Source organism: Rhipicephalus sanguineus, chromosome 2 (genome assembly GCF_013339695.2).
Source record: "Rhipicephalus sanguineus isolate Rsan-2018 chromosome 2, BIME_Rsan_1.4, whole genome shotgun sequence".
In the NCBI taxonomy this organism is placed as follows: domain Eukaryota; kingdom Metazoa; phylum Arthropoda; class Arachnida; order Ixodida; family Ixodidae; genus Rhipicephalus; species Rhipicephalus sanguineus.
Genome location: NC_051177.1, coordinates 236,491,239 through 236,513,301, shown reverse-complemented (window position 1 = coordinate 236,513,301; position 22,063 = coordinate 236,491,239). Strand labels below are relative to the sequence as shown.

The 22,063-nt window shown below is 47.7% G+C and overlaps 1 protein-coding gene across 3 annotated transcripts in view; it reads left to right on the top strand.

Moving 5' to 3' along the window:
- Nucleotides 1-22,063, top strand: part of LOC119384175 (uncharacterized) — a 350,667-nt gene that overhangs the window by 40,661 nt on the left and 287,943 nt on the right. For 2 of the 3 annotated variants that reach the window (XM_049412794.1, XM_037652453.2), the window contains exon 1: nucleotides 20,182-20,301. The exons of the other annotated variant lie outside the window; for it this stretch is intronic. The gene's annotated coding sequence lies outside the window, so the exon portion shown is untranslated. Of the gene's footprint in view, nucleotides 1-20,181; nucleotides 20,302-22,063 lie in introns of those variants that run through there. 3 annotated transcript variants of the gene reach the window in all.

Genomic DNA, 22,063 nt, shown 5'->3' with positions numbered 1-22,063 from the left:
CTTCCGACTGCCGCCTCCCTGGACCCCAGCAAGGACAAAAATAATGTTCTCTCTCTCTCTCTCTCTCTCTCTCTCTCTATATATATATATATATATATATATATATATATATATATATATATATATATATATATATATATATATATATATATATATATTGTCGGACAGTAACTAGATCTAATAATAATTTGAGCGAAATCGTATGAACTTTGCTTATTGTTGAAAAAAATCTTCTCCAATATTACGATGTCTGTAATTAATATACTCACCCATTCTGAGAACAGCATTGCGTTTATTATCTCCGTAACACATCGAGCACCAACCTTTATGATTACGAGACTTAGCACACTAAATATATCTGAAGTAATGTTTTTACTCTCAGAATTGTTTGCTTATTAAAAACTGATCTTAGAAATGTTTGGTAACTTTGTAAGGAAGTTTAACAGTATATATATTATGATGGCAGTCTTGTGATAACAGTAACTCCTTAACACACACAAGAAAGTGAATTTTTGGCCCTTTGGTTTTGCTTCGAGCAACCGCGCGCTCTTAAATGAGTGTCTGGATCCACCACTGATCTTAGTGTGATCATGGCAGTGTCCAGACAAGAGACGACGTTGAATGCAATGTTTGGTCGGTTCAAGACGTTCCATTCTCTGCCCAGACGAACAGAGCGAAAACGTGTAGTCCATGCGGGAGCGCCAAATAAAAGGAAAGGCGCGGTACTCCACCGATTCCTCCTGCGCGACATGCACCGTGCAGGCGGATGGATGGATGGATGTATACGGCTGTGCCCTTTAGGTCGGGCGGCGGCTCACGCCACCTAGCCATAAAGTTAAGTACTATCATGATGTATTGAAGGATTGCATTTCACTCGTGCCTTGATTGTATCCACCAATCGGTTAGCCTCCTCCTGGTTATTTTTACTCGTTTAAAGTCTATTTAGTATTCACTGTCCCTAAACCCCAATGCTTTGAAAAATTCCGCGCCATTATCTTGGACTGTAGGGTGAAGCCCTTTACAGAACATTATCAAATGTTCAGCCGTTTCCTCCTCCTCTCCACATGTACTACATAACGTGTCTGTGCCTTCGTATTTGGCTCAGTACGTCTTGGTCCGCAATACTCCCGTCCTGGCCTCAAACAGCAGAGAACTACCCCGAGAATTATCATAGATCTTTTCTTTTGCAATTTCCTGCTTGAAAGTTCGGTGGGTCTCCAGTGATGATTTCGTAAGCATCCCCATTTTCCACGTGCCCCTCTCTGTTTCCTTCACCTTCTTCTTAACCGATGTTTCCTTTTGGCTTGGTATTCTGCTGTTGTCTAAATACTTGCTTGACAATTTTCGACTTCGCTTCCTCCATTTAGTATCAACATTCTTCATGTACAAGTAGCTGAAAACTTTCCTAGCCCAACGCTCCTCTCCCATTTTTCTCAATCTCTCCTCAAATTCTATCTTGCTGCTAGCCTCCCTGCCCTCGAACGATGTCCATCCCATGTCACCCTGTACCCCCTGATTTGGGGTATTCCCGTGTGCTCCCAAAGCAAGCCTACCTATGCCACGTTGTTTAATTTCCAATCTTGCTTGAACCTCTGATCTCATGCACAAGACCGCATTGCCGAACGTGAAACCTGGGACCATTACCCCTTTCCAAATCCCTCTCACAACGTCATACCTATTGTAGTTCCACAGTGCCCTATTTTTCATTACAGCTGCATTCCTGTTGCCCTTAGTCATTACGTATCTTTCGTGCTCCCTTAGGTACTCAGCCCCGTTGTTTATCCATACGCCCAGATATTTGTATTTATCCACTATCTCCAGCGTGACTTCCTGTATCTTATGCTCGCTGCCTTCATTATCATTAAGAATCATGATTGCCGATATTTCCCTACTGAACTTCAAATTTAACCTGTCTCCTTCATTACCGCAGATGTCTATCAATCCCTGCAGATCTTCCTTGTTGTCGGCCATTAATACTATGTCACCTGCATACATCAATGCCGGTAATGACTGTTCAACGTGTTTTCCTTGCTTGGCAAAAGAGAGGCTGAAGCCGAGTCTGCTCCCCTCTAATTTAGCTTCTAATCCTTGTAGATACAGCATAAATAACAGACGTGACAAGGGACACCCCTGTCGAAGCCCGCGTTGTATCTCTATAGGTTCGGATACCTGTTTTTCCCATTTTATAACGACCCTGTTACTTTTATAGATGTCCTTTAAAATATTAGTTATTCCATCTGCCACATCTAGTGTGTCCAGTATTCCCCACAAGTCCTCTTCAATCACACTATTGCAAGCTCCCTTGATATCCAGAAATGCCAGCCACAGGGGCCTGTATTCTTTTTCCGCTATTTCAATACACTGCGTCAATGAGAACAGATTATCCTCCAACCTCCTTCGTTTACGGAACCCATCTTGTAGTTCCCCCAGCACCCCCTCATTCTCCACCCATGTCTGTAGTCTTTCCTATACGATCTGCATCACCAGCCTGTAAACTACTGATGTCACTGTTATAGGGCGGTAGTTGTTTATATCAGCTTTGTCCCCCTTTCCTTTATAGATCATGCTCATCCGGCTTAGTTTCCACCCATGGGGGGCTTCACCATCCATTATTGCTTTGCTCGCTGCTTCTCTTAATGTTTGCTTAGAGTTTGGACCTAATTTCTTTATTAGCATAATTGGGATACCGTCAGGGCCTGTTGATGTGCTATTAGGAACCCTCTTCTCTGCCCTTTCCCACTCTCGTTGTCCCAGTGGAGCCACTGTGCTAATTGGTCTATCCTCATCCGTTAGGGTGCATGCATCGCTTCCTTGTTGTTTAAATTTTTCTGTCATCATTGTTCTTATAAATTCCACTGCCTCATCCCCTTCTAGCCTAACCCCTTGAACTGTAGTTATAAACCTCTGTTCCATGCTTGTCTTATTACTCAGAGAATTGAGATGGTTCCAAAACTTTGCAGCTGCCTTTCTATCCTTTTTGTTTACTTCCGCCATCCATTGGGCCCCCTTTCTTCTAATCTTTTCATTGATCAGATTGGAAGCTTCCCTTCTGCAGCTCAAAAAGTTACCCCATTTTCTTTCGACATCATCTTCCGGTTCACCCCTCTGTTTAGCATGCCTGTGTTCTCTGGAGGCTTCCTGACGTCTTACTATGGCTCTCTTAACTTCCTCATCCCACCAGCTCTTGGGTTTGTGTCTCCTTTTCCCGGTTGATTTGACTCGTACCTTAGCAAGCTCCAACTTAGTCTAGTTAGATTTGTGTACGTCCACACTGTTGTAGTATCCTCGGTTATTACTTTCTCAATCTCTTTAGTTGCTATTTCTATTTGCCTTTCTGAATAAATATTACCCTGTGGTTGCTCATATTGCCGCCTTCCTATTTTCATTTCTCTTCCAAAACTCAGCTTGATACGTTTGTGATCACTACCCAAGCTTCGGGAACCATATTCATCTATGTTCATCACCCTTAGCCTATCATGCATCCTATGTGGCATCAGTGCGTAATCTATCGTCGACTGCAGCCTTCCCACCTCCCATGTTATCTGCCCTTCGCACTTCTCGCTACTGTTGCAAATGATTAAATCGCTCCGATGGATAGCAGCGCCCCTTGCGCAGGCATCCGCGGCGCGGACGCGGCCTAGCATGGGGACGGCGCGGAGAGGGCAGACTAGCCAGTATATTCTAGGGACCGTAATATTGGGTATAGTGCCTAGAATATACTGGCTAGTGTGCTGAGCGCGCGCTTTGGCGTGGCCACCGCGCTGATGCCTTCCTACAGTCACCGCATGGCGGCGCTGCGACTCGCTAAGGTCTAGAGTCACTGTATATGCTACCTTTAGGTAGCAGAGTAGCGCATAGGTCCGGCTAGCAACCACAGCCATGCGGTGAAGTCGCACTTCGTTTTTGCAGGCGACATGCCTACTGTGTCGCCGATTAATCTGTCTGGCGTGTCGAAGACCGGCGATAAACATTGGCTGTCGATGGCTAGTATTAATTCAGTTCGCTGCAGCGGCGGCGTCGAGAAATAACAAAAATTGGTCCAAGCGGCAGCTTCTGCGCAATGCATGGTTGCTAGCGGCGTTGGAAGACAGATGCGCAACTCTGCCACCTAAAGGTAGCATATACAGTAACTCTACTAAGGTCCACCGCGCGTCGGCGGCTTCTGCGCTTGCAGCTGCGTAGCACGGCGCTTTCTGCTGCGAATACAGTGTTCTTCGTTCCTTTTAACACAGTCGTCAGAACACTCGATCGGAAGAAGGAAATCTTATTGCCAAATTATTGCCCACAGAGAATCCTCAACTGGTTGGGCACTAGAAAACGACGAAGCGTTTCACACGTACCTCACGTCGTCTGCTAGTTTTCGCGACTCTGTGTTTCACCACCAAAGCGAAGTAGAAAAGTCGCAATTAATATACTACGACACACCCAACTTGCCAGTTGAAAACAATCAGCTAAGGTTGACACGTTAGACGCAAGAAATCGTGAAATTGTGTCGTAAAGATGGCTCACGGCAATTTCGATCGCGATCAAGTCCGACTCGGATTCTTCGCTGCTACTCATGAACATTCGCTGGCGATTTTACTAGCAGCAGGGTGCTTTGAAGGGCCAGTCGGTACATCTTATTCCGTTGAATACAGCGCGAAGACGGGACGAAGGCTAAGGAACAGCGCTTGTGTTCCTTAGCCTTCATCCCGTTTTCGCGCTGTTTTCAACGTAGCAATTCTACTCGAAGTCGATCGAATCAGCTGCAATTCGCGCCTCTCAGTCGCGGTCATATTTTATTACATTAGCGGCGCATCACACTCGGTATGATGCACCATCATGGACTTGCAGAGTGTATCATGCGATCGGTGGCTACGATAATTCTCGCGAGCAGATATTTGATCCGGAGAGGTTCGACGGTAATCGGAAATTTCCGTATAACGCTGATATTACACAAATACAAATATTACACACGCTGGCTTTACACAAATATTTCTTGCAGACATTATGACACTAGCTTTGAACCTTGTTCGCTTCCACAAACAGGATGCATTTTGCTCATCCAGTGCTGCAGATATCAGCACATGCCCCATACTTTCGGATCGGTTGTCTGGATGTTTCTGCAGTTCAGCTGTGCCTACTGCATTGTTGTACTACGTAAGTAAGTCTGTGGAGCATCGTTTATACGCAAATGTAGGGTGGGGTGGGGTCACTTTCATTGTTCTGCGTTTTCCAGCATGGCATCCGTATTTTCTAGACCACTATATATGCGGTGAACACAAGCCAGTCTGGATAGGATTCACTACTCATGCATTTTATTTGAACGGCACGGCTCACTCCACAAAAAACATTACGAATGTGTCTGGAGCTTGAATTTCACTTTAACAGAAGGAAACGACCCCTGTTCGGTTCAAAGAAACCGAACAGGGGTCATTAGTCAAGGTCGACATCTCAATTAGATAATTTCATTAGTGTAGCGTTGTGATTGTCTGAAATATTGCCTGAAAAAATCAAGTGCAAGGCACCTTTGTGAATATGGGCTCTTGTTTTTAACCGCAATGAACTAACAGTTTAATGTGAGTTTTTGGTAAAAAAAATTCAATTTTGGGATTTCAAAATTACCTGATACAGCATTTATTTATCTTTCAGAAAATATATCACATTTCGGCACTCGCCGTTTCAAAAAGAATTTTAGGTTCTTTTTCTTTAACACATTGACAGGTAATGCGCGCGTACCCCTACGTTATTTCTGCGTTTTTTAAAGAACATTTTTGTAATTTTTGTATCTTTTTCTCAAGAACTAGTGGGCTACAAAACAAAAATTTCCACGTGTTAACTAATGGCATTTACATAACTGTCCCTAGAACCAGTAGCTTATGCGCATTCGTATTTTTTAGTATTAAAAAGTCAGTAATAAGTGGCAATTTTCATATATCAACAAATGTAAAAAAAACATAACAAATCTACGCTCACAATTTTACTTCCACTTCTGTAAAGCGTTAGTATAGCTACCTTTATACAAAATTGCAATGCTCTGCAGATGGCAGATATTATTTAAAACGTACATCAGTAGGAAAACAAACACAAATAAAAAATACCAAACAATTTCAAACTATCTTTGAGCTTTAATGCAACCTGCGCCTACCTTAAAATACCTCGCAAATTTTAGTCGTCGCTTTCATTACCCCTGCTGTACAGCCAAACTTCGAAACTCACTTTCAAAGTTTGACCCCACCTTAATAACTGGGAATATAATCTGAGCTTCACAATGAAAAATCCCTCTTTTCCACAACTTAACCATCAACTTAGCAAACATAAGTAATGTTCAAAACGCACACATAAATGTGAAAAAAACGCTCAAGAGAAGAGACACAATACAAATCGTCATAATAACAGTTCTTAAATGAGCAAAACACAGTGGAAAATGTTTAACGGGCAGGAAAATATTGACACAACTGATTAATGGGTCATTACACGCCAAACGTCCCAGACATTGCGCTCGACCCTCTCCAATTGTATTGTAAAAAATTGTGGACGTTCATATCAGCGCACTATTTGCCCTCGGAAAGTATTTTTTGGAAAAAAAATTTTTCTTGTCTGTTACAGTGATTTGAATTTGGCCGTAGTGGGTGAAACATAGGTTGCGAAAAAATACTCTAAAAATACAATACTTTACGGAACGCATTAAATATCTGCTGTTTACTTGAAAAGGAATGGCACTATCTTATTATCACCCATTGATGACCACTACTTTGTCTCACGATGTGCTTTGTGGTGAAGCAATGCTGCAATTCTGCGCCCATTTTGATTATTTTTTAAAAATTCTACGAATATTACAGACAAAATAGGACTATATCACATGGCTGGATAGTTGGCATTAAGCGTCTCAAAAAGTATTCAAGTCGATGACCGAGTAGTTTCAAAGTGGAAGGGGCGCAAACATTGAAAAATGTGTGAAATGCTCCACGTTCAGGCCCATGTAGCGTGGTGATGCAGTCCAAGTAAAAATGCACGCTTGGTCTCGTTGGGAAGAGTAAACAAAGGAGATTTATTTGTGAAAGTTTAATCGGAGTGTTTTTCGTTTTTGGCGAGAAACAAAATTTTATGTTGAGCATTCGCGGCGTGCCTGAGCGCGGGCCTGTAAGTCCGCTTCACTGAGTCGCCACTGTTCCTTGGGGCAACGGAAGTATGCAGCGCCCACGCGGGTGGCACGATCGTGTGCTACTGTGAGTTTTCACGTTGCTGAAGACTTGCAAACAGTGTACATGGCTGGCAGAATTTTTCGGAAGGGCACTAAAGGCTGCCGGTTAGTAGTCGGAGCAGAGCACGATTTCATTGCCACGTCACTGCATGCACACGTACGACAGGCGCAGAGCTTGGGTTGTGTTTTCGATCTCTGCGGAGGTTGCAGATCTTACTTCCGTTGCCGACGTATGGTCTTCGCCACTTGAAATGCCTGTGTTGCTGAGTAGGTGGTGAGCCCGGTATTAAGACTGGTCAGTGATGATGGCACGAAAAGGTGAAACGTGCGCGTATCTTTGAGGGAGATTGTAGACTCAAACCTTGCTGAGAGCTCAACTTTCTGCTACGCTGCATGAGATGCTTTCATCTTAGTAATCGCCTTGCGATTACTAAGCGAAGGCGATAGACATATAAAAGGACGAAGCCGCCTTAATTTGGTATATTTATCGCTTTCGGTTTCCGTCGCACAGGCTCTCCGTCTAAAATATGACACGATAGCAGTATACTCACCATTCGCAATGTTTATCTTACGCGCTGCCAAGGGATGCGGCCGAAAGACAAACCTTCGAGTGCCGAGTGCTCGCTCGGCGACGCGATCACCGGAGAAAAGTTCACCTCTGCCGAAGATCCGAGCGTAATAATACGTAGCACCATTCGGCTCCGAGGCACGAATGGCGCGAGTCACGTTCAAGCGAGCTGCCCATAAAAAAGAATTATAAGTGTATTCCCGGTGCCAGTTAGCCACTTTTATTATATAATAATATATTTTAAACGAACCATCCCTCGTTTTCCCTGACACTTCGTCGGCGGCACTGCGGAATGCCGAAGAATGCGTGTCGAAACGTGAAAACTCACAGCAGCACACGATAGTGCCACCCGCGTGGGCGCTGCATACTTCCGTTGCCCCAAGGAACAGTGGCGGCGCAGTGAAGCGGACCTACGGGCCCGCGCCCAGGCACGCCGCGAACGCTCAACATAAATTTTTGTTTCTCGCCAAAAACAAAAAACACCCCGATTAAACTTTCACAAATAAATCTCCTTTGTTTACTCTTCCCAACGAGACCAAGCATGCATTTTTACTTGGACTGCATCACCACTCTACATGGGCCTGAACGTGGAGCATTTCACACATTTTTCAATGTTTGCGCCCCTTCCAATTCGAAACTACTCGGTCATCGACTTCAATACTTTTTTGACACACTTACTGCCAAGTATCCAGCCATGTGATATAGTCCTATTTTGTCTGTAATATTCGTAGAATTTTAAAAAAATAATCAAAATGGGCGCAGAATTGCAGCATTGCTTCACCACAAAGCACATCGTGAGACAAAGTAGTGGTCGTCAATGGGTGATAATAAGATAGTGCCATTCCTTTTCAAGTAAACAGCAGATATTTGGCGTTCCATAAAGTATTGTATTTTTTAGAGAATTTTTTCGCAACCTATGTTTCACCCACTACGGCAAAATTCAAATCACTGTCACAGACAAGAAAATTTTTTTTTTCCAAAAAATACTTTCCGAGGGCAAATAGTGCACTGATATGAACGTCAATTTTTTACAATACAATTGGAGAGGGTCGAGCGCAATGTCTGGGACGTTTGGCGTGGAATGACCCTAATACAAAAATATTAGCGAAAAACCTCATCTGCACTTCAACAGAAAATGCGATAGCAACTCCGACACAGCGGCACGAAGCATGTTTTCTGCCTGCCCTGATGCTTCACCCGCTACATCAATACTCTATGGAGTTCTCATTTACACGTGCGTACACAAAGAACAGCGCAACCACGATAAAAACAGACAGATTCGGACACAAGACACTGAGCACCTATAAGGCTGCGGAGCCACTAAGACGAAGACACACCGGCCAAACCGGCGCGCGGGCTACACCTTTGCGACAAGCGTCGCCGCCTGACGGCGAAAGTTGGAAGGCATCACCGGCCCTGCCACCTCCTCCCATAGGAAACCGGGAGCGACTAAAAAGCCACCAAAACATGCCCGCGTTGCCAGACCACTTTTTGGTGCTGTCCCTAGGAAATTCCAAGCGAGATGTACCTAGCCTAGTCCCGTGGCTCTACGTGCGCGCGAGACGTTGATCATGCGATTTAACCATGGAAATGCAGGTGGCTTGATTTAAAGGGGCCCTCTAACACTCTTCAACCCCCCATTTTTTACTCGTGGATTGCGTAGACTGAAGTACGGACGAACTAGTGCAGCAAGAACGGCAGCGATAGCGGCACGCAGTACGAAGTTATTCAATTTAGAAAATTCAAAATACAAGAAAAAAAATGCCTACCCTCAACTCGACTTTCGCGGGGTCACGTGACCACATTTCACTCTCTGCTGTGACGTCGGATGGCGCTCCAATGAAATGGGTGAAGGGTGATATGGGATGGACAGGCTTTGAAGTGAGGGAAGCGCAGAGCAAAATGAGATTCGAAGAGAGGCTGAGGAAAATGAAGAAGAGTAGATGGGCAGAGAAGGTTTTCAGGTATTTGTATAGAAAAAGCGTTGACACGCAGTGGAGAAAAAGAACTAGGAGGCTCACCAGTAAATATACGGCTTGCAGTGCGGGCGATATGGCAACAAGGAGCATTAAGCGGAAGGTCAGAGAGGCGGAGAAGACTTATTGGATGACAGCGATGGAAAAGAAGCCGGCTCTGAGTAACTACCGAAAAGGAAAAAACGAAATAAGGAGGGAAAGGTTTTATGATAATTCAAGGGGAAGCGCTTTACTGTTTGAAGCAAGGTCGGGCTGCCTTAGAACGCGTAGTTATAAAGCGAGATTCAGTAACGAAGAAGAACAATGTACATGCTGCGGGGGAACTAAGGAAACGATGGAACATGTACTGATTGAATGTGGCGATATTCACCCAGGTATACGTGTGGGCACGAGTCTACATGAAGCCTTGGGTTTTAGGGACAACAATGGAAAGCTGAACACGCCCGCGATAGAAATAAGTAAGAGACGGTTAGAGTATTGGTGGCAGAAAAGTAGAGATAAAGTACAAAAATAAATAATTGGGGGAAAAAAGGTTATTCTGCCTTAAGAGGCAGAGAGATGGACTGTGAATTTATATTTTTTGTTATAATAACATAGATTTAATCAATGTAGATAAGGCATTAGGACAACATGAAACAAGGAAGTTTTTTTTTTTTTTATCCTTCGAGCCTGGTGGCAGACATGTCACCGCCCCGTTATAAAGGGGACGCTCATAGCATCCATCCATCCATCCTGAAAGCTCTTACGTAGGGGAAGCTCGCACACCATTGTTGCTTCTCCTTTCCAACGCATTGTTGACGTCGTTGCCATAGTAGCAAACGTGGTTCCTGAAACCTGACTTGTCAGAACTTGAGCGGGCGCTACTGCTTCGAAGCGAGGCTGGGGAGGCTTTGTCTGCTGTTCCTTACAACGACATTCCGTGTCATTCCCTCTTCTCATTCTGAGAAGGGAATTTGTGGAGCGGCATGGGCGGTTAAACACGGTCGCCCCTACGTGGGTCGTTCGGTGAGCAGCCTGACGAGTTACAAGTGTGCAGCGACAACAATTCAATGAAGAGGATTACTTGCACCGTTTCAACAACAATCATGAGCCTACAGCATATGCGGAAAGAGGCAGCTCGCAAACGTACAGACGCAAAAAGAAGGAAGAGGGGCAAGCGTTTCATATGGACATCCGACCGGCGCAGGCAAAAAAAAAAAAAAAAGAAAGCCAGAGCAACCAGAGGCGTGGGTGTAGTGATACCAGTGGGTGTAGTGATATTTTTTGTTGCGACGGCGGCTATAAAAACGAAACACAATAGTAATCTCAACTTTGATGCAACGCCGTTATTACTTCTAACGTTACATTTATCCAATCATAGGCCAGCGCTCATCTTCGTCATTTCCGCCCGCAATAGTTCTGGCAAGCGCCACTACGCGCTGATGCGGTCAGCAGCGATGCAGCGACTTCAACGCGTGATTAAAATACTAAATAATTTGATATCGGTGCTTAAACTTATGCTAAAATTATCCCCAGCCATCAGTCTACGCAACCCGCAAGTAAAAAATGGGGGGTTGAATAGTGTTGGAGGGCCCCTTTAATGGACGCACGGATAAGGTGCATACTTGCTGCTTTCTTTGAGAAGGGCCACTTTTTGACTAAGGGGCACGCAGTTCGCAAGGCGGGGGAATGGGGGAATCAGTTTTGTTTCAGCTCAATGAGACATGTGTTAACCTTGCTGGCGTATCAAGCGCATTAGTTTACGAAGCTGGTTCTTTTTGGACGACGAAGTTTGAGACATGATCGGAACTTGTTTTGTGGTTCCAGAAAAGCCAGCTTTTCCCAAAAGGTGCCTTAGAAAAACGTTTAGCTCCAATATATTCCGTGATATATAGTCACCGAATAATCAATATTATTGCTTGTTTTAAACAAATGCTTGCGGCGATCGAGCAACCACGCGAACGAGCGTCACGCCGAAGCCGGCCTCCCTACTTGGAGCACAGTATGTGTGTACTAGGCGCAGCGATGCAGATTGCTTATTTTCTCATCAGATCAGTGGAGTTCCCGGTGCCTACCGAACACATCATGGTGATGAATCTAGGCCATCCTCAACCGCTATATGTATGTCGCATATGCATGCATGCACCCATCGCATGCGCGCGGTATCAAGCTGATATATGAAACATCATTGTGAATAACTTTTTTTGCCTAGCTGTTCTTTATGAAAAATTTTTTTTTTCATTGCTGTGCTTTTCACATATCCTATCATCAGTGAAAAGGAGTAGCCCGTGCTATACAGAAGCACCAACATCTCCTAAATATCGTATAATAAAAAAAGTATTTGTTTACGCCAGGAAAATCAATGCTCCTCACCACATAATGCTTCGCTGAACCGACCAATGTGTTACGAATGCACACTGTTGGCTAAGTGTATATACAGTAAAGCTCGCATGCGTCGGAATCAAAGGACATCGCTAAATAGTTCGATATACTTGTAATTAAAATGCATAAAATGCCTGCCTGAAGCTTAAATATAGTTGGTACATGTCTTGATATATTGAGCATGTGCAGCTCAATGAAACGAAGACAAGAGAAGACACATAAAGGACATAGCCAGTGTATGTCGTTTATGTGCCTAGATATATATGTTTATATATATATATATATATATATATATATATATATATATATATATATATATATATATATATATATATATATATATATATATATATACATATATATATATATATTGTCACGTGGTCGTGACGTCGATGAAGACAGCAGTCGGCGTTTGCAGGATGAAACTGTTTATTTGGCCGAACTTGTGGCCGGAAAATGAGAACTAGAATTATAGCAATACACGCTGTACAAATATAGCGGCGAACAGGGCGTCGTCCGTCTATCAACTGACAAGCGGTCAATCGCGTCGGCTTTTTATACAGGCGGTATCGAACTTTCCAGCAATATCGCTGGTGGCGGCGTTATCTCTAGACAAAGCTGGAACGTTCGCGTGCGGGGCGCAATCTTAACAGAACGATCTACTATAGACGTGAAGCTTCTCGAACAATGCTTCGCGGACAGCGTCGAGCGTTGATAACCGTCCCTGCCGGTCAAACCCGAATACATCAAAACAAGACAAGAAGTGGGCGTGGCATTGCCCCCCTCTGAAAAAGCATCGTCCCGATGCTTGTGAAAGAACATAGAAGAGAGAAAAAAAAACAAGTGCATACAAAAATAAATTACAATAACAAAGGAAGAAAAATAGAGTCCCCACGTTCGCTAACGCGCAAAAAACGGCTTAAGGCGCACGACATGGACGACTTCAGGTCGTGCGCGGCGTCGCTGGGAGTTCGTAATGCCGTCCGGGATCACCTCGTAGTCAAGAGCGCCGAGGCGTCGAAGAACCTTGTATGGCCCGAAGTATCGCCGAAGGAGTTTTTCGCTAAGCCCACGTCGGCATATCGGCGTCCAGACCCAAACACGGTCGCCGGGCTGGTATTCCGCGAAGCGTCGTCGAAGATTGTAGCGACGGCTGTCGGTGTGCTGTTGGGTCTTGATGCGCAGGCGGGCGAGCTGTCGAGCTTCTTCGGCACGTTGTAAGTAAGCGGCGGCATCGAGGTTTTCTTCGTCGGTGACGTTGGGTAGCATGGCGTCGAGCGTCGTCGCCGGGCTCCTTCCGTAGACCAACTTGTACGGAGTCATCTGCGTCGTTTCTTGGACGGCCGTGTTGTAGGCGAAGGTCACATACGGAAGGATGGCATCCCACGTCTTGTGTTCGACGTCGACATACATGGCCAACATGTCGGCGATGGTCTTGTTTAGCCGCTCGGTCAGGCCATTTGTCTGTGGGTGGTACGCTGTGGTCCGGCGGTGGCTTGTTTGGCTGTATCTCAGTATTGCCTGAGTTAGGTCAGCAGTAAACGCCGTACCTCTGTCGGTGATGAGAACTTCTGGGGCGCCATGACGCAGGACGATGTTCTCAACGAAGAACTTCGCTACCTCGGCGGCACTGCCTCTAGGCAGGGCCCTCGTCTCGGCGTAGCGGGTGAGGTAGTTAGTAGCTACGACGATCCATTTGTTTCCGGCATTGGACGTCGGGAACGGACCCAGTAAGTCCATCCCGATTTGCTGGAACGGCCGTCGAGGTGGCTCGATAGGCTGCAGAAGTCCGGCTGGCCTAGTGGGCGGTGTCTTGCGTCGCTGACAGTCCCGGCAGGTCTTCACGTAACGAGTGACGTCGGCGGAAAGGCGCGGCCAGTAGTACTTCTCCTGTATTCTTGCTAGCGTGCGCGAAACACCCAGGTGTCCAGCCGTCGGGTCGTCGTGCAGAGCCTGGAGGACCTCTGGCCGCAATGTCGAGGGTACCACGAGAAGGCTATCGGCTCGAAGCGGTGAGAAGTTCTTCTTTAGGAGAACACCGTTGCGCAAGAAAAATGACGCCAGTCCCCGCGTGAATACCTTCGGAACAACGGTGGTCCTGCCCTCGAGGTATTCCACAAGGCCCCTGAGTTCTGGATCCGTTCGCTGTCGTTCGGCGAAGTCGTCGGCACTTATGATTCCCAAGAAGGAGTCGTCCTCCTTGTCGTCCTGCGGCGGTGGGTCGACGGGGGCGCGAGACAGGCAGTCAGCGTCGGAGTGTTTCCTTCCGGACTTGTAAACGACGGTAATGTCGAATTCTTGAAGTCGTAGGCTCCACCGTGCGAGGCGACCTGAAGGGTCCTTCAAGTTAGCTAGCCAACACAATGCGTGGTGGTCGCTCACAACTTTGAAGGGCCTGCCGTAGAGGTAGGGGCGAAACTTGGATGCAGCCCAGATGATCGCTAGGCACTCCTTTTCTGTTGTGGAATAGTTCGTTTCTGCCTTTGATAGCGACCGGCTAGCATAACTGATGACCCGTTCCTGCCCGTCAGTCTTCTGCACAAGGACGGCGCCGAGTCCTACGCTGCTTGCGTCGGTGTGGATTTCCGTATCGGCGTATTCGTCGAAATGTGCTAGTATAGGAGGCATCTGAAGGCATCGTTTCAGTTCTTCAAATGCTTCGATTTGCGCCGTTTCCCACTTGAATGGCACGTCGGTCTTCGTGAGGTGAGTTAGCGGTTCGGCGATTTGTGAAAATTCCTTGACAAAGCGCCTGTAGTAGGCGCACAAGCCGAGAAAACGGCGCACGGCTTTCGTGTCGGTGGGGGGCGGGAAGGCAGCGATGGCAGCTGTTTTCCGCGGGTCTGGGCGAACACCACCCTTGCTGATCACGTGACCCAAAAACAGCAGCTCCTCGTATGCAAAGCGGCACTTTTCAGGCTTCAAGGTGAGGCCAGAAGTCTTGATTGCTTGTAGTACAGTGTCAAGGCGCCGGAGGTGTTCGTCGAAGCTTGAGGCAAACACAATGACGTCGTCCAAGTACACAAGGCAAGTCTGCCACTTCAGTCCAGCCAGCACGGTGTCCATAACGCGCTGGAACGTCGCAGGTGCCGAGAAAAGACCAAAGGGCATAACCTTGAACTCGAAGAGGCCGTCTGGTGTTATAAAGGCAGTCTTCTCTCGGTCTCTCTCGTCGACTTCGATTTGCCAATAGCCGGTCTTGAGGTCCATCGACGAAAAGTACCTCGCGTTGTAGAGTCGATCCAGGGTGTCGTCTATCCGTGGGAGAGGGTAGACGTCCTTCTTCGTGATTTTGTTCAGGCGGCGATAATCGACGCAGAAGCGTAGGGTTCCGTCTTTCTTCTTCACTAACACCACGGGTGACGCCCATGGACTCTTCGACGGCTGGATGATGTCGTCGCGTAGCATTTCGTCGACTTGTTTCTTTATGGATTCGCGTTCTCGCGTTGAAACTCTGTACGGGCTCTGCCGGAGTGGCCTGGCATTTTCCTCTGTTATGATGCGATGTTTTGCGACTGGGGTCTGGCGGATTCTTGACGATGACGAAAAGCAGTCCCTGTATTTCAAGAGCAGGGTTTTGAGCTGTTCTTGTTTATGCTTCGGAAGGCTAGGATTAACGTCGAAAACTGGTTGAGAAGCTTGGTTCGTCGGTGTTGGCTCGGAAGAATCGGCGATGGCGAAAGCCATCGACGTAGCTGTGATTTCTTCGATGTAGGCGACTGTCGTGCCTTTGTTTACGTGCCTATACTCGTTGCTAAAATTTGTGAGCATCACTGTTGCTTTGCCTCCCCGCAACTCTGCTATTCCTCTTGCGACGCAAATCTCGCGGTTAATCAACTGGTGTTGGTCGCCTTCAATGACGCCTTCCAGGTCTGCTACTTTCTGAGAGCCGACGGAAATGATGACGCTGGAGCGAGGGGGAATGGTGACTTGGTCTTCCAGCACATTCAAGGCATGCTTCCCTGGCGGCGTGTACCGCGGTAATGCTTTTTCTGTAGATAGTGTTATCGACTTCGATCTGAGGTCGATCACTGCACCATGAAGGCCTAAGAAGTCCATACCAAGGATGACATCTCGGGAGCAATGCTGAAGGACTACAAAGCTTGCGGGATAAATCCGGTTGTTGATGGAGACCCTCGCTGTGCAGATTCCTGCCGGCGTTACTAGGTGACCTCCCGCTGTGCGGATTTCGGGGCCTTCCCAGGCGGTCTTGACTTTCTTCAGCTTCGTCGCGAACGGTCCACTGATGACGGAATAGTCGGCTCCAGTATCGACGAGAGCGGTGACGTTGTGGCCGTCGATGAGGACGTCGAGGTCACTCGTTCGTCGTCTTGCGTTGCAGTTAGGTCGTGGCGTCGGGTCACGGCTACGTCGGTTTGTTCCGCTGCTTCCACGTTGCGTCGTCAGGTCTACTTCGGTCCGCGAGGTTTCGTCGTCAGGGGTTCGCGTCGTGTCCTGAAGCCTTCGTCGTGGCGGCGGCGTCGGCGGCGGAAGGTCTTCGGTATTTCGTCGTACAGCAACCGCACCTCCATCGGTTGCTGCCCTTAGTTTTCCGGATGCGGGCTAGGTGACCGGCCCCGGGTTGGGCCAGTGTATGGTCGGCGTTGGGGAGAGGCGTAGCGGCCTGGCGACGGCGATCGGGAAAGTCCTCGGGGGGTCCACTGCGCTCCTGCCAGGTAGTCGGCGATGTCACGTGGTCGTTCCCCCTGCTGTGGACGCGGCGCGTCGACGGCGAACCCACGAAGTCCCATCTGTCGATAATGGCAGCGGCGGTAGGTGTGGCCAGCTTCTCCGCAGTGGTAGCAGAGTGGACGATGGTCGGGGGCGCGCCAAACGTTGGTCTTCCTCGGCGCGTATCGCTGACCGGCTGGCGGGCGGTATGACGTCGGTGGTGGCGGCGGTGGCGCCTGGCGGCGGAACTGCTGGGGCGGCGCGGCGTCTTGACGTGGGCGAGGAGGGGGGGCGTTGCGTCGGGCTGCAGCAGCATAGCTCATTGCTTGCAGCTGCGGCGGTGCCGGTTGAGGAACACCCAGTGATTGTTGGATTTCCTCGCGTACAACGTCCGCAATCGACGTCACTTCGGGCTGTGTAAAAGGTGCGAGCTTTCGCAGCTCCTCTCGCACGATGGCTCGTATCGTTTCGCGCAAGTCGTCGGAGCCGAGGGCGTGAACTGCTGCGCTGTCTTGGAATGCGCGGCGATTGTACTGCCGAGTGCGCATCTCGAGCGTCTTCTCGATTGTTGTTGCCTCCGCGAGGAATTCTTGGATGGTCTTGGGTGGGTTTCTGATTAGTCCCGCGAACAGCTCCTGCTTGATTCCTCGCATGAGGAAGCGAACTTTCTTCTCCTCGGGCATCTCAGGGTCTGCGTGGCGGAGCAGTCTCGTCATTTCTTCTGTGAAGAGTGCCACGTTTTCGTTTGGCAGCTGCACGCGGGTTTCGAGCAGAGCCTCGGCCCTCTCCTTCCGGACAACGCTGGTGAATGTTGCCAGGAACCTGCTGCGAAAAACGTCCCATGTTGTCAGGGTTCGCTCTTGGTTCTCGAACCATGTTCTAGCTGCGTCCTCCAAGGCGAAGAAGACATGCTGTAGCTTGTCTTCACTGGTCCAGGAATTGAAAAGGGCTACTCGGTCGTAGGCTTCCAGCCAGCTTTCCGGGTCTTCGAACGACGATCCGCGGAAGGTGGGCGGCTCCTTGGGCTGGAGAAAAAGGATTGGCGCAGGCTGCACGTGGTCGGTCATCGTCGCTGTGGTCGATGTTGAGATCTGCGGCTGCCTGGGTTTTTCGGGAAGGAGCCCGTGCTCTGGCTGCAGTCCCTTCTGCCTGCGGCTTGTTCGACGATCCGGGATTTCCTTGCCGTCGTCCTCGTCGCGGCTTGGGCTTGGGTCAGCGCTCCGCGGTGGCGTCCGGATCATGAAGCAGCACCTCCACCAGATGTCACGTGGTCGTGACGTCGATGAAGACAGCAGTCGGCGTTTGCAGGATGAACTGTTTATTTGGCCGAACTTGTGGCCGGAAAATGAGAACTAGAATTATAGCAATACACGCTGTACAAATATAGCGGCGAACAGGGCGTCGTCCGTCGATCAACTGACAAGCGGTCAATCGCGTCGGCTTTTTATACAGGCGGTATCGAACTTTCCAGCAATATCGCTGGTGGCGGCGTTATCTCTAGACAAAGCTGGAACGTTCGCGTGCGGGGCGCAATCTTAACAGAACGATCTACTATAGACGTGAAGCTTCTCGAACAATGCTTCGCGGACAGCGTCGAGCGTTGATAACCGTCCCTGCCGGTCAAACCCGAATACATCAAAACAAGACAAGAAGTGGGCGTGGCAATATATATAAATGCGTCTCGGATACTCTTTCCGGCAACTAATTGCAGCCACAGGTAGCAAGCTTCACAGCGTGGCATTTAGTTTTCGTCGCATTACACCCCTGTGTAGCGGTAAAACTTACAAAGCAATTCCTTCATTGTGGAGCGCAAAGAAATCTGTGCTGCGCACGCCGCCCATATTTTGACTCGTACCCTGCTTATTTACGCCATGCTTGCACTGCCCCTTGGATTCAATGCACTATATATTTACATTATATATACGTGCTACAAGATGACAGATTCACTATAGTCAGTTTCTTTATCGCATTGCAGCTGTGTATGCCAGAAAGCATGTATGTGCATCGATGATTCGTCGTGCAGCGAAGCCAACCAGCAGGGAAATCGTAAGTGCCACATACGTTACCTGATGCTTTGTCTTCTTTAATTACAAAAAAGGCGCCGACGCAGTCTCCAGTCACCGTACGAGCACCCAAACGTCTAATAAATGCGCAAGTGCATAGCGAAGGTTTCTTCAATTCTTCTACCCGTCCAGGCAAACGAATTAGCAGCAACCTCTCTACATTAGAGAACAGACCAAGTCACTTCTTGGAATAGCTTGGAATAGTGTTCATGGAGAAACTTAATTATGCCAACAGAAATTATTACAAGATACCAATGAATCACGTGGCCTGAATTCAGCGTGATCGCATAGTGTCAACTTGCTGCACAATTGCGACGAGGCGCCGCTACGGATGTCTACTTCAAACGCCAGCTGCTACATTTCAGGTCAAATAATAAATGGGCTGATGATGGATTTCTTAGCGCTGCTGGTTGTCTCAAGAATCTGTATAAATTCAAGCGAATACTCGCGAGGTAACATAAAGCAGGGCATACACAGACATTTAACGCAACGTACGCTCTCGAGTGCCTCAAGTTTCACCTCACTTGACGACCGTCGGGCACATCGGATTCGAAGGGGATCGCGAAATAATTCGATATATCCATTATTACAAATGGAAAATACGCCTGTAAGCTTTAATATGACTGATGACTGATTCCTTTAAGTTGCTTCGAAGCCGTAAATGTATTATCAACCACTTTGCGGCAGCGAATCCTTCTCGGCCACGAAGGGCTAGAGCTTCACAGCGTGACGTTTAGTTTTCTTCGCATAACGCCACTGTACAGCTGTGAAGCTTAACAAGGCAAATCCCTCATTCTGGAGCGCACTGAGTTATACCAGGCGCTTACATCGGAACACCACTGATACCTTGAAGCGTGAACTTGTTGGCTAGATGGTTCAACCTAACTTAAGGGAGCAGCGCGAAAGACAGGGACAGAAAAGGCACACATACACCCACACGTAGCGCAGTATGTGTGGTTGTATGTGTGCCTTTTCTGTCCCTGTCTTTCGCGCTTCATCCAAATTGACAGCAGAGTCGATGTCTCAGCAATCTCAGTCATTTCTAAGCGAACACTCGCGAGGTAACACAACAAAGCATGACACAGATAGACAAAATCTTTAAAGAAGACACGCCATCATGTGCCTCTAACAGTTTCAACTCGGCCTCTCGTTGCTCTCGTCTGCTCTCGCCAACTTGACTAGGGAATTTTTGGGTACACCACGGCGCTAGTTTTGCTCGGCAGCACAAGGTAGCCAACATGAAACATGCTTACACCGCTAACATTGGGCGATGTTTAGGTGGCTTTTTAGTCTCGTGCGCCGTGACGTGGTAGTAGTGGTAGCAATGTTTGGCGCCAGGGGACTCTGCCCCTTCTGCTAGGCTGCCCCACCTGGCGGCCACTTTCGTAACGAGCTCGTCCCCGAGCGCGGAGCAGTGCGACATCTCTGGAGGACGTGCGATAGTTCTTCCGTACAAGCCGTGGATAATGCTGCTCAATTGTACGTACAAGTTTACATTACTGCCAGCTTCGTGCAGCTGTACATTTCGTCACTTCGCAAGAAAACTGCAGCGTAAAGCGCGAAATGGCTGTGCGTGCGCTGTGCGATCACTCGAGAAGAAAGGGGAGAAAATGGCTGCACTTTTTGAAAACTTCTTACGGTTTCCAAGAGCGAGATTTTTTTACTTTAATGATCGCTCTCGCGAATGATCTTGTACGTAGACCTCTTCGTTGTCGCGAAAGCGGCACAATATGCATGTTCCGTTTTAAACGGCAACACGGTGCGACATGTCAGCCATGTTTTTTTTAGCCACTTGTCCGTGAATTGAGCGCTCGTGGACGCACGTTGCTGTGTTCCCTCGGACATCAGCGGCACTTCTTAGCGCGAGGTAACGCGAGATAATGTGCCATGATTTCGCGAGCGACACCTGTCGACTGGCCGCGGAATACGGGCGCTTGAGCCCTTGCGGCATCTGCGACCTGGCGCTGGCTGGCTCAACTAAATCGTCGTGTTTCCGACGGCCTCATTGCGTCGTCAGCCGAGGCATGCGAAGCTGTCTGAATCGTGGTGACGACTGAACGGCGTTGTGCACTCGTCCTAATGCGCCTTTTTGCACCCGTTCAATGTCCGTCTGCCTATCAACCGGGACCCGCACCCACTTGTCAGGAATTCCGTGATGGCGGAAAAAAGTTTCAGATAGGGTAATTCGCAACTAGAAATTGCCTATTGAACAGAGGAACAAGGAATAAGGAAATTTTTTAACTGATAAGTGCCAATATTATTATGAGAATATATGTGTATACTCAAAAAGATAGTAAGCTGATTGGTTTAATTAAAATACTTTTGCACCGCCAAACTAACATTCGTATGCAGAGAGCCAAACTACAAATATATTATTGCAAAAGCTCCCAAAGCTGTTTCCAAAATTGTTTTTCTTGCTGTCTGTAAAAAACAAATCATCTACGCTTTATGGTTCACCACAGACTGAGCATGGTGGTAAAAAAAGAAAACCTAACCGGGGCTGGTATTTTGTTGCAGTGTGTTAGCCTTATTCTATGCTGGTTTTATCATGCACCACTGGATAATGTTGATGGGCCGTTGCTTTGACCACTGGCCAAGTACAGAAAAAGACATCCGAGAACTATTGCTGCAAGATAACGGCCCAGACTCGCGTTAATAGAAGCTTAGCTTTGGTACATTCAGCTTTGTAATGCACACTTTAGGTTGACGTGTTTGAGAGCAGGCTGTGTGTCGGGGGTATAAAAAATGTATAAAAAAGTATAAAAAAATGATGATGTTTGGTGGAGTTCGTCAGTGTTGACTCTGTGCTTCCATGATGGCACGTCTTTTCAACCCAGCAGCTCTGAGATAGGCAGATAAAGCGGCAGTTTCATTGAGAATGGGCTGCTCTTAAAGGAGCACTGACACAAAAATTTTGCTTCTTGTTTTTTCTGTTGCAATAAGTAGGTAACAGCCTTCATATCATAGTTGAAAAGCTCGTTTGTTCGAGCACGCGGCTGTTAATTACTTGGAGATGGCTTTATAGCACCCAGTCGCAGTTTCGATTACAGAGAGCACCAAGTGAGGTGGGAACCATAGTGATTTTTATGTAAACATGCTGTCTACATGAGCACATAAAACCGCGTGCACCCCAGCAGGATCGTCTGCACAAGCAGGCGTTTGGTGGGCGGCATCACCACGGATCCGAGTCAACGGGGGGGGGTTTCGACCCCCTCCCATGCCTAGCTGTCACTGGGGAAAA